Below are 9538 nucleotides of genomic sequence, written 5' to 3'. Positions count from 1 at the left end.
ATTATTCTTAATTATAAGAGTGAGGCGTACAGTTGTGTTTAAAGATGAGGGACCAAGCTAATAACATTTGCCTAAAAAGGGAACAGGGATTTTCATTATGTTATTACAAGTTAATACGAATTCCAGATTCCAGATAGATGTGGGCTTATTAATTGTCCAGTAAATAAAGAAAGTGTTAACCCCCGTGATGTCATGCGTCACCGCTTCCCAAACGCTCAGATGCCCCAAGAAAACAACAAATGGTGCTAATATGTGACCCGTGGGTCACGTGGGTAAATTTTTTTAAATTGAGATTTAAACATAATATGAAAGCTTAATAAATAAGCTTTCCATTGATGTATGGATTTGTTGGGATGGGACAGTATTTGGCCAAGATCTAAAAATCTGGAATCTGAGGGTGCAAAAAAAATCGAAACATTGAGAAAATTGCCTTTAAAGTTGTCCATTTTTGTTCGCGATTATGCTGCATTCACTCACAAAAATAAATGTTTTATATATTTTTGGTAGGAAATTTTCAAAATATCTTCATGGAACAGTAGAAAAAGAAAAATCTATAATTTTGACCCATACAATGCATTGTTGGCTATTGCCACAAATACACTCACCTAAAGGATTATTAGGAACACCATACTAATACTGTGTTTGACCCCCTTTCGCCTTCAGAACTGCCTTAATTCTACGTGGCATTGATTCAACAAGGTGCTGAAAGCATTCTTTAGAAATGTTGGCCCATATTGATAGGATAGCATCTTGCAGTTGATGGAGATTTGTGGGATGCACATCCAGGGCACGAAGCTCCCGTTCCACCACATCCCAAAGATGCTCTATTGGGTTGAGATCTGGTGACTGTGGGGGCCATTTTAGTACAGTGAACTCATTGTCATGTTCAAGAAACCAATTTGAAATGATTCAAGCTTTGTGACATGGTGCATTATCCTGCTGGAAGTAGCCATCAGAGGATGGGTACATGGTGGTCATAAAGGGATGGACATGGTCAGAAACAATGCTCAGGTAGGCCGTGGCATTTAAACAATGCCCAATTGGCTCTAAGGGGCCTAAAGTGTGCCAAGAAAACATCCCCCACACCATTACACCACCACCACCAGCCTGCACAGTGGTAACAAGTCATGATGGATCCATGTTCTCATTCTGTTTACGCCAAATTCTAACTCTACCATCTGAATGTCTCAACAGAAATCGAGACTCATCAGACCAGGCAACATTTTTCCAGTCTTCAACTGTCCAATTTTGGTGAGCTCGTGCAAATTGTAGCCTCTTTTTCCTATTTGTTGTGGAGATGAGTGGTACCTGGTGGGGTCTTCTGCTGTTGTAGCCCATCCGCCTCAAGGTTGTGCGTGTTGTGGCTTCACAAATGCTTTGCTGCATACCTCGGTTGTAACGAGTGGTTATTTCAGTCAAAGTTGCTCTTCTATCAGCTTGAATCAGTCGGCCCATTCTCCTCTGACCTCTAGCATCAACAAGGCATTTTCGCCCACAGGACTGCCGCATACTGGATGTTTTTCCCTTTTCACACCATTCTTTGTAAACCCTAGAAATGGTTGTGCGTGAAAATCCCAGTAACTGAGCAGATTGCCCAGTAACTGAGCAGACCGGCCCATCTGGCACCAACAACCATGCCACACTCAAAATTGCTTAAATCACCTTTCTTTCCCATTCTGACATTCAGTTTGGAGTTCAGGAGATTGTCTTGACCAGGACCACACCCCTAAATGCATTGAAGCAACTGCCATGTGATTGGTTGATTAGATAATTGCATTAATGAGAAATTGAACAGGTGTTCCTAATAATCCTTTAGGTGAGTGTATACCCGTGCGTTTGTGATCCAGGATCACATATACACTCACGATGTGATATAATACTACCGAAAAATTATAATCCTGTCATATGCTATTCTTTGAATATGCTTTCTTTGCATTATAGCCTTTAGTTTGGTGTTTCAATAGTAGCATGGAATGGATTTTTGGTCATGTAACATGGTGAACATTGAAATATCAATTTAGAATGGAAAACATGGGAAATTCATGTGTGTGTGTGTGTGTGTGTGTGTGTGTGTGTGTGTGTGTGTGTGTGTGTGTGTGTGTTTTTCTTTTTCTTTTTTCTGATGGCAATAGCTTGTTTTTTGTACCTTGGTCAAAGTACTACGGTGGCCGAGAAGGGTCACAACACATACAAACGCCACAACAACTACATATTCAGAAAACACCTCCAAATTCAGAAAACACATACAAACGCCACAACAACTACATATTCAGAAAACAACTTCGTCGATTTCACATCACGTACGCTGCAAATTTTCACAGCACGAGCAAATAGGGAAACGAACTGCAAACTGCAAAGACACAACGGAAATGTTTCCAGGGGGGCCATAATCAGTGACGGCTACAAGAGGTAAGTGTTTCTTTTTTATTATGACAGACTTGTCGATGTGCTCTGATACCGAAGTGGTTTGCAGCACAAAACGGACAGAACATTTCAATCTGAAAAATAAATAAATAGTTCAATAATATCAGGACAAACAATGTACAAACGCCGGTAATGTTAATGCATCTACACTGTTAGCAATTGATGTAATTTTTACAATAAAATTTACAACAACATATTGTATTCATGTTTTTATTGTAAATACAAATGCATGACGGGAAATTTATGGACAGTCCTGTAATTTTGTTGTAACTACACTGTAGAAGCATTATTTTACAGCCACCGCATAGCATTGTGGGATTGCTGCGATTTGAATTTTGAAATTGCGCGGTACCGCGGCGGCCAACGGCACCAGAATCAAACACTTTTGGAAGAAGCAGCTTTTGGAAGGAACACATCTCAGGTATGAAACGTTAACATGAAATCTATTTTTATAAGTCTATGGATATATTAATACCGGTCATATGAGTGGTGATTGTTTCGTTTGGTATATTTCAGTGACATTAGCTTCTGTGACGTTCGCCCCGACTCGACTCGCTCACTCCCGGTAAAACAACACCATGAACTGACCGCGGTGAAGTGGCGTCTTCTTACTCAACCCATACGGAAAAAAGTTACCACATGCAGCTACAAGGTACGAGATATTCACAATTTTTCGCTTGGTATATTTCAGTAACATTAGCTAGAGTAATGTTAGATATAACGTTAGCTCAACTCGCCCCGCTCACTCCCGGGTAACGACGTTATAAACCTGAACTGACCGCGGTGAAGCGGCGTCTTCTTTAAGTTACTCAATCCATAAAGAAAATGGTAACGTTACCACATGCAGATACACGGCACTATTTTCAATGGAAAAACAAACATGGTGAGTAGAATCGAGTAGAGCTGAGCTTGTAACGTAGCCTAACGTTAATGGAAAACCACCACAATGACGATAGCTCAAATAATGTTAGCCCAGACTGTTAAAAATAAGCATTAACGTTAGCCCGATCAGTTAGCTCAGGTTATTATTGCATTGATTACACATGCTACTGGACAGGCTGTCGTAACATTATTAGGACTTCTGCTTTGCTGTCTTGTAATCGGGGGTCTTGAAGCCGTGGTTTGCACACTAGCATAAACGAAGTTTGTAGATTTTACGGTCACTGAATAAACACAAGCAAATTTTACTTGAAATATGGGCTTTAATTAAACGACAATGCTGGTATCTTTAATTATGCGAGTCAGCTATAACTGTGAGATAAGCTGAATATAGCATCTGGTATGCTCATATGTTATAACATTACTTTGTGCTTGGCAAACCAGGTTGGAAGAGCAGTCATGTAACTCCAGTAGCACCTCAATGCAGTACACAAGATCCGGGGGGAGGAGTTGGATCTTGTATAAGGGGTGGAGATTGGTAGGTTTAGGGGTGGGTTTAGGGATCAGGGGGTGGAGATTGGTAGGTTTAGGTATGTAAGGTGGGAGGAGTTGGATCTGGATCCGACTCCTCCCCGTGGATTTCATGTTCTGCATTGAGGACCATCTCTGTAACTGTCTGTATCTAAAATAAACTGCGCGTGCGCAACTAAATCCAACCAGCATCGTCATAAAATATTTTTTTTTCCGGAGCCTGGGTTCTGTTGAAAAGCTTTCAATGCTCTCTTTGTCTTCAGAAAAGGCAGCAAATTATCAGTAGTATTAAAATTAAGTTAACCATTTTGTTTGTCTCAAATTACATGTGGCTGCCTGGCAGACTATATGGACTAAAATAATAATCGATTTTTAATTTGGTATTTGTGTAATTGGTAATACATTTGGTAATGTTTGTTTTTTATTCCCTAGCCTAGCCCTCTGCCACAGCTGCTGATATCCAGAGAGAGAGAGACCTATCCAGCACACCTTGCTTAATTGTGCAAGGTATATTCTTCCCTTATTTTATAGAGTAGTTCACTTTTAAATGAAAATTACCCCATGATTTACTCACCTTTTATTATCATATTGTGTTAATGCATTTCAGGAGAGACAATAATCGCAACAAGTGTTCATAGAAGGAACAGTTGTGATGGGGCCCAAAACAGTCTTTTGAATGGAGTGGCTGAAACCTTCGCTGCTTACTGTGTTCAACATGCAGTATCCTAAAGACGCCTCAGGGACTTTATATAAAGGTATGTTTAAACTGTTTACACACTAATAAAGAAAATGAGGTAATACTTTATAGTATGGATACATTAATTATCATGAATTCATGTATAAATTCATGCATTAATATCTCATGAATCATCAGGAAATAGCAGAAGTTCAACGTTTTTCATGCATGACTTCATGAGTGAACAACACTAAGTTAACTGAAAATTAACTAAGATAAGTACATCATCATGAATTATGATTTATTACGCATGATCGTGATGCTTTTCTTTGTTCACAGTTATGTGACCATTAGCACATTGTTCATCAGAGTTTCTAAGGACCAGTCACCACTTTAGTTGAGGGGCCACACACATGAAGTCATTGATAGATGATGCTTAGTTAATGATGACTACTGTATTTGAATGTCAACAGAATTTGTGTGCTCTGAGCTGTGATTGGTCTATTTTGGGGTCTGTCCAACTACCTGCAGGCTTTGAAGAAGACATGAACTGTTGACATTCAAATACAGTAGTCATCATTAACTAAGCATTATCTATCAATGACTTCATGTGTGTGGCCCCTCAACTAAAGTGGTGACTGGTCCTTAGAAACACTGATAAACAGTGGCATAACTGTGAACAAAGAAAACATCATGATCATGCGTAATAACTCATAATTCATGATGATTTACCCATCTTAGTTAATGTTTTAATTAAGGTGTTGTTCACTCATGAAGTCATGAATGAAAAACGTTGAACTCGTGTTAGTTCCTGATGATATGAGATATGAATGCATAATTCATGCATGAATTTATACATGAATTCATGATAATTCATGTCCCCTTACTGTAAAGTGAATCCATCATTCTCATATGTAACGTCCCATGAATTATTACCTTATTACCAGTATTGTTAGGTTCTATGATATATTCTATGTAGGCATGTGCCGGTATCAACTTTTCATGCTGCGATTAATTGATTGAGCTTTTACCACGGTATACGGTATTATCACGATATTTTAATTGCTCAAGAGAAATGGATGGATTACAATAGTGATTGTCAAAACATTTGGTAACTAAATAGAATTTTACACAATTTTCACGCTTTCAATTCTTGGGATTTGATTTCAATCTTGATTCAGTATTGACTTTTTGGATAAATATTAGGTAGGCTACAGTAGATAGACGTTAATTTTTCTCAAGAAAAAATATATCTCACATAATGCTGTAAACATACAGAGAGCCCTGTCAGCTGGTATTATTAAAGGTTAAAAATTAACTAATTAAATATAATTTGGTTTTCATTATAATAACAATTATGACACAAGTAAAAATATAATACAAATGTAATGTGCACATAATTAGCAAAATACTCCTCTCTATAGCTATTTTTTTTTCTAGTCAACTAACGTGTTGGTCATTAAATGGCTTTCCTGAGGTAAATGTAACCTTCTGTGACATAATTGTTCACCTGCAGTTTTATTGACCTCTTTCCGTGGTTGAAAAACACTGAATGATCGATATTATGTATGAGGCATATATACCTTTCGGTAAGTTGTAGCCTACTGCATCTTTAAATAAAAAGTAACAGATGATCGGTTTACTTGAACTGAGGCCTACAGTGATCTGTCAAGTCACATTTACAAGCACCAAAACAGTATTTGTTGTCTGAATTCCGTAATAAAATGGACAGAACATGAGAGCTGAGAATTGTTTTCATACCATAATAACCTGCTCTGTCTAGTCTGTCGGTCTCCGTGTCCTCTTTGCTACGCGATTTTTCTCTGCGTGAGAAACTGCATGTGGCGCGAGAGCGTTTGAAAAGTGTAAATTGCGTGAGTCTCACGCTGAATGCGTAGAGTTGACAGCTCTGCTTTTAGAAGGGGGATAGATCGTCGGCAGCGTGCCTCCTTCCGCCATGCTTCTTCTCCATGTGAGGATTGTTTACATTAGAGTGCGCACTGAGCCGCATGCACACAGCGCTTCTACATGTGGGGATTGTTTACATCAGAGTGCGCACGTGTTTCGCGCAGCATATACGCAGTGTTTGTTTAAGCGGTTGATGGAAAATAAGCTAATACGCGTTCTATAAATATAAATTCTGATCTATTATTTTTCACGGTATTTTGAAGTGCCCACGATAACAATATCGTGCATATTCATTACCGCGATTTATCGCATTACCGAATACCGGCACATGCCTAATTCTATGCAATGATGTCAATAGATAGGTTTCCATCCAATCAAAACATAACTTTTAAACGCATTCATAAAAATTTTGCAAAAAAAAAAACTCTAATTGGAGAGCATTTCAATCAACTCTGTTATGCGAATTATAAATGGTCACGCACCTAGGAGTCGTGAACAGCTGTGGGATCAAAACGTAAGGTTGACAGGGCAACTTGAAACACCTGATATAATTGCAAAAAATGCAAATTTGTCAATCCACATAGAAGTTTTTGTTCACATTAGAATATTTTATGTGAATTTTAACCGTTTCCAGTCAGGATTTCTTTTTCAAATGGTTAAAATGTGCATTAAAAAGTTGGATGGAGACCCAGCTATTGCTGTTAAGTGTCTGTTCTATAGTAGAGTTGGTTTTCCCCTGCAGGACATAATTTGTATAAACAGAAGAGACTGACGGACAACAGTTTAACATTACAACTTTCATTAATTCATTAAATTAAATTGTATGGTTAAAGTTGTTAATGTTAAATAAATACATCAAAGTCATTTTATTTTATGAGCAAGTAGGTTACTTATGTTTTTTTATACAGTATTTGTCATTATTTAACAGATATGAAAACTTTAACTTTTTTCCTCTCTCTCGGTTTTCAGAGCTTTTTGTGGAATCCACTCCCAGACGGGCAGTAAAGCCGAGAGGAGACACAGGCTCAACGCACCTGTTTGCACCCTCCTAAGAAAACTGGACTTTGAGTTGATGGGATAGTAACATGAACGACTTCCCCTATGCAGTTCAAGTCTGGCTGGACACCTTTGTTCCATATCATCGTGTTCCCCCTGATGATAGGCTGCCTGGACGTCTGGAAGTGAGCTTTTTATTAAAGGGATACTCCACTTTTTTTGGAAATAGGCTCATTTTACAACTCCACCAAAGTTAAACAGTTGAGTTTTACCGTTTTCGAATTCATTCAGCCGATCTCCGGGTCTTTAGAAGAATGTCAGTAACCAGACAGTTTTTGGTCCCATTGACTTCCATAGTAGGAAAAAATATATACTATGGAAGTCAATGGGACCAAAAACTCTGACATTCTTCTAAAGACCCGGAGATCGGCTGAATGGATTCGAAAACGGTAAAACTCAACTGTTTAACTCTGGTGGAGTTGTAAAATGAGCCTATTTCCAAAAAAAGTGAAGTATCCCTTTAAAAGTAAAATTTTGTTTATGTGTGATAAAGTGGATACTTTTGTAATATGTATTTTTGCAGTTTGTTAATAAAAAAAAAAAGAAAATATACCATTTTTGTGTTTTTAATTGGCCAATACGGAAAATGACAGCTTTTTACTTGTAATGTTTTACAGTATATTGATTTGTCCTGTGAAATTACAGGAAATTCCTGGCTACTGAGTTGCCGTAAATATAACATTTTGCTGTAATATTTACAGTGAAATTACAGGAAATTCCTGGCAAATACCAGTAAATTTACATGGTTATTGTAATTAATTACAGTAGGGATGTTGTATTAAGTATTACAATAACAGTCCTGTATACTGTTTACAGTAAATTTACGGCAACTATTAGCCAGGAATTTCCTGTAAAATTACAAGAAATGTCTAACAGTGTATTTAGTGACCAGAAGCGAGCTAGCCAGCTAGTTTCCAGCTAACAACGTTGGCAGAACGTTTAACAATTATCTGCGTGGACAAATACATTATGGGGACAATAACTTAATATGTTGAAAACACAAAAAAACACTTCGGTATCAGAGCACATCGACAAGTCTGTCATAATAAAAAAGAAACACTTACCTCTTGTAGCCGTCACTGATTATGGCCCCCCTGGAAACATTTCCGTTGTGTCTTTGCAGTTTGCTGTTCGTTTCCCTATTTGCTCGTGCTGTGAATATTTGCAGCGTACGTGATGTGAAATTGACGAAGTTGTTTTCTGAATATGTAGTTGTTGTGGCGTTTGTATGTGTTTTCTGAATTTGGAGGTGTTTTCTGAATATGTAACGTTAGTTGTTGTGGCGTTTGTATGTGTTTTCTGAATTTGGAGGTGTTTTCTGAATATGTAGTTGTTGTGGAGTTTGTATGTGTTTTCTGAATTTGGAGGTGTTTTCTGAATATGTAGCTGTTGTGGCGGCGTTTGCATGTGTTTTCTGAATATGTAGTTGTTGTGGCGTTTGTATGTGTTGTGACCCTTCTCAGCCACCGTAAAGTACCATGTCCATCACCACATAACATTAAAATTGATTGTAAAAGTAAAATATAGCTGCGAGCAGCGATTACGGGCCCAAGCCGCTGGCACCGCAACCCCGGTGCGTTTAGTTACCTAAAGGCAAAATGGTAGATTGACACCGGGTGTAGTAGACACCGGGTGGCGGTGCCGCCGGCTTTGGCCCTTCATCGCTGCTCGCAGCTATATATATATATATATATATATATATATATATATATATATATATATATATATATATAAAGACAGAAAATATTACTTGTCTTACCTTATTCTTATTTTATGATACACTCAAAATATTCCACAACATTGATTAACGCTGATTAACCCCGTTGATTAACCCCGTTGATTAACCGGTGGTAAAATATTCTCACCGTCACATACCTAGTATATTTTTATATAGATACAATAGGCCTACCTGATTTTGAACACAAGAGGGCAGTATAGCACTATGAATGACATGATTTATTTATTTTTTGGACTAAAAAAAAACATTCTGGCTGTTTTTAAATTTAAACAATTATTAAATTGAAAAAAAAATGAAGAAAAAGAAAAAAGAAAAATCCTTACGAA

General features: G+C 37.8%; 1 long non-coding RNA gene across 1 annotated transcript; it reads left to right on the top strand.

Moving 5' to 3' along the window:
- Window positions 1-2970: 2970 nt before the first annotated feature.
- Window positions 2971-4576, top strand: LOC308686203. The gene is made up of 3 exons (XR_014029535.1): window positions 2971-3076; window positions 4267-4341; window positions 4442-4576. It is a non-coding gene; the product is annotated as an uncharacterized lncRNA (long non-coding RNA).
- The last annotated feature ends 4962 nt before the right edge of the window (window positions 4577-9538 follow it).

This window comes from Scardinius erythrophthalmus, assembly GCF_964197995.2.
Source record: "Scardinius erythrophthalmus genome assembly, chromosome: 25".
Lineage (NCBI taxonomy): Eukaryota > Metazoa > Chordata > Actinopteri > Cypriniformes > Leuciscidae > Scardinius > Scardinius erythrophthalmus.
The sequence above is the reverse complement of the archived record's forward strand: the minus strand, read 5'-3'. Positions and strand labels throughout refer to the sequence as shown.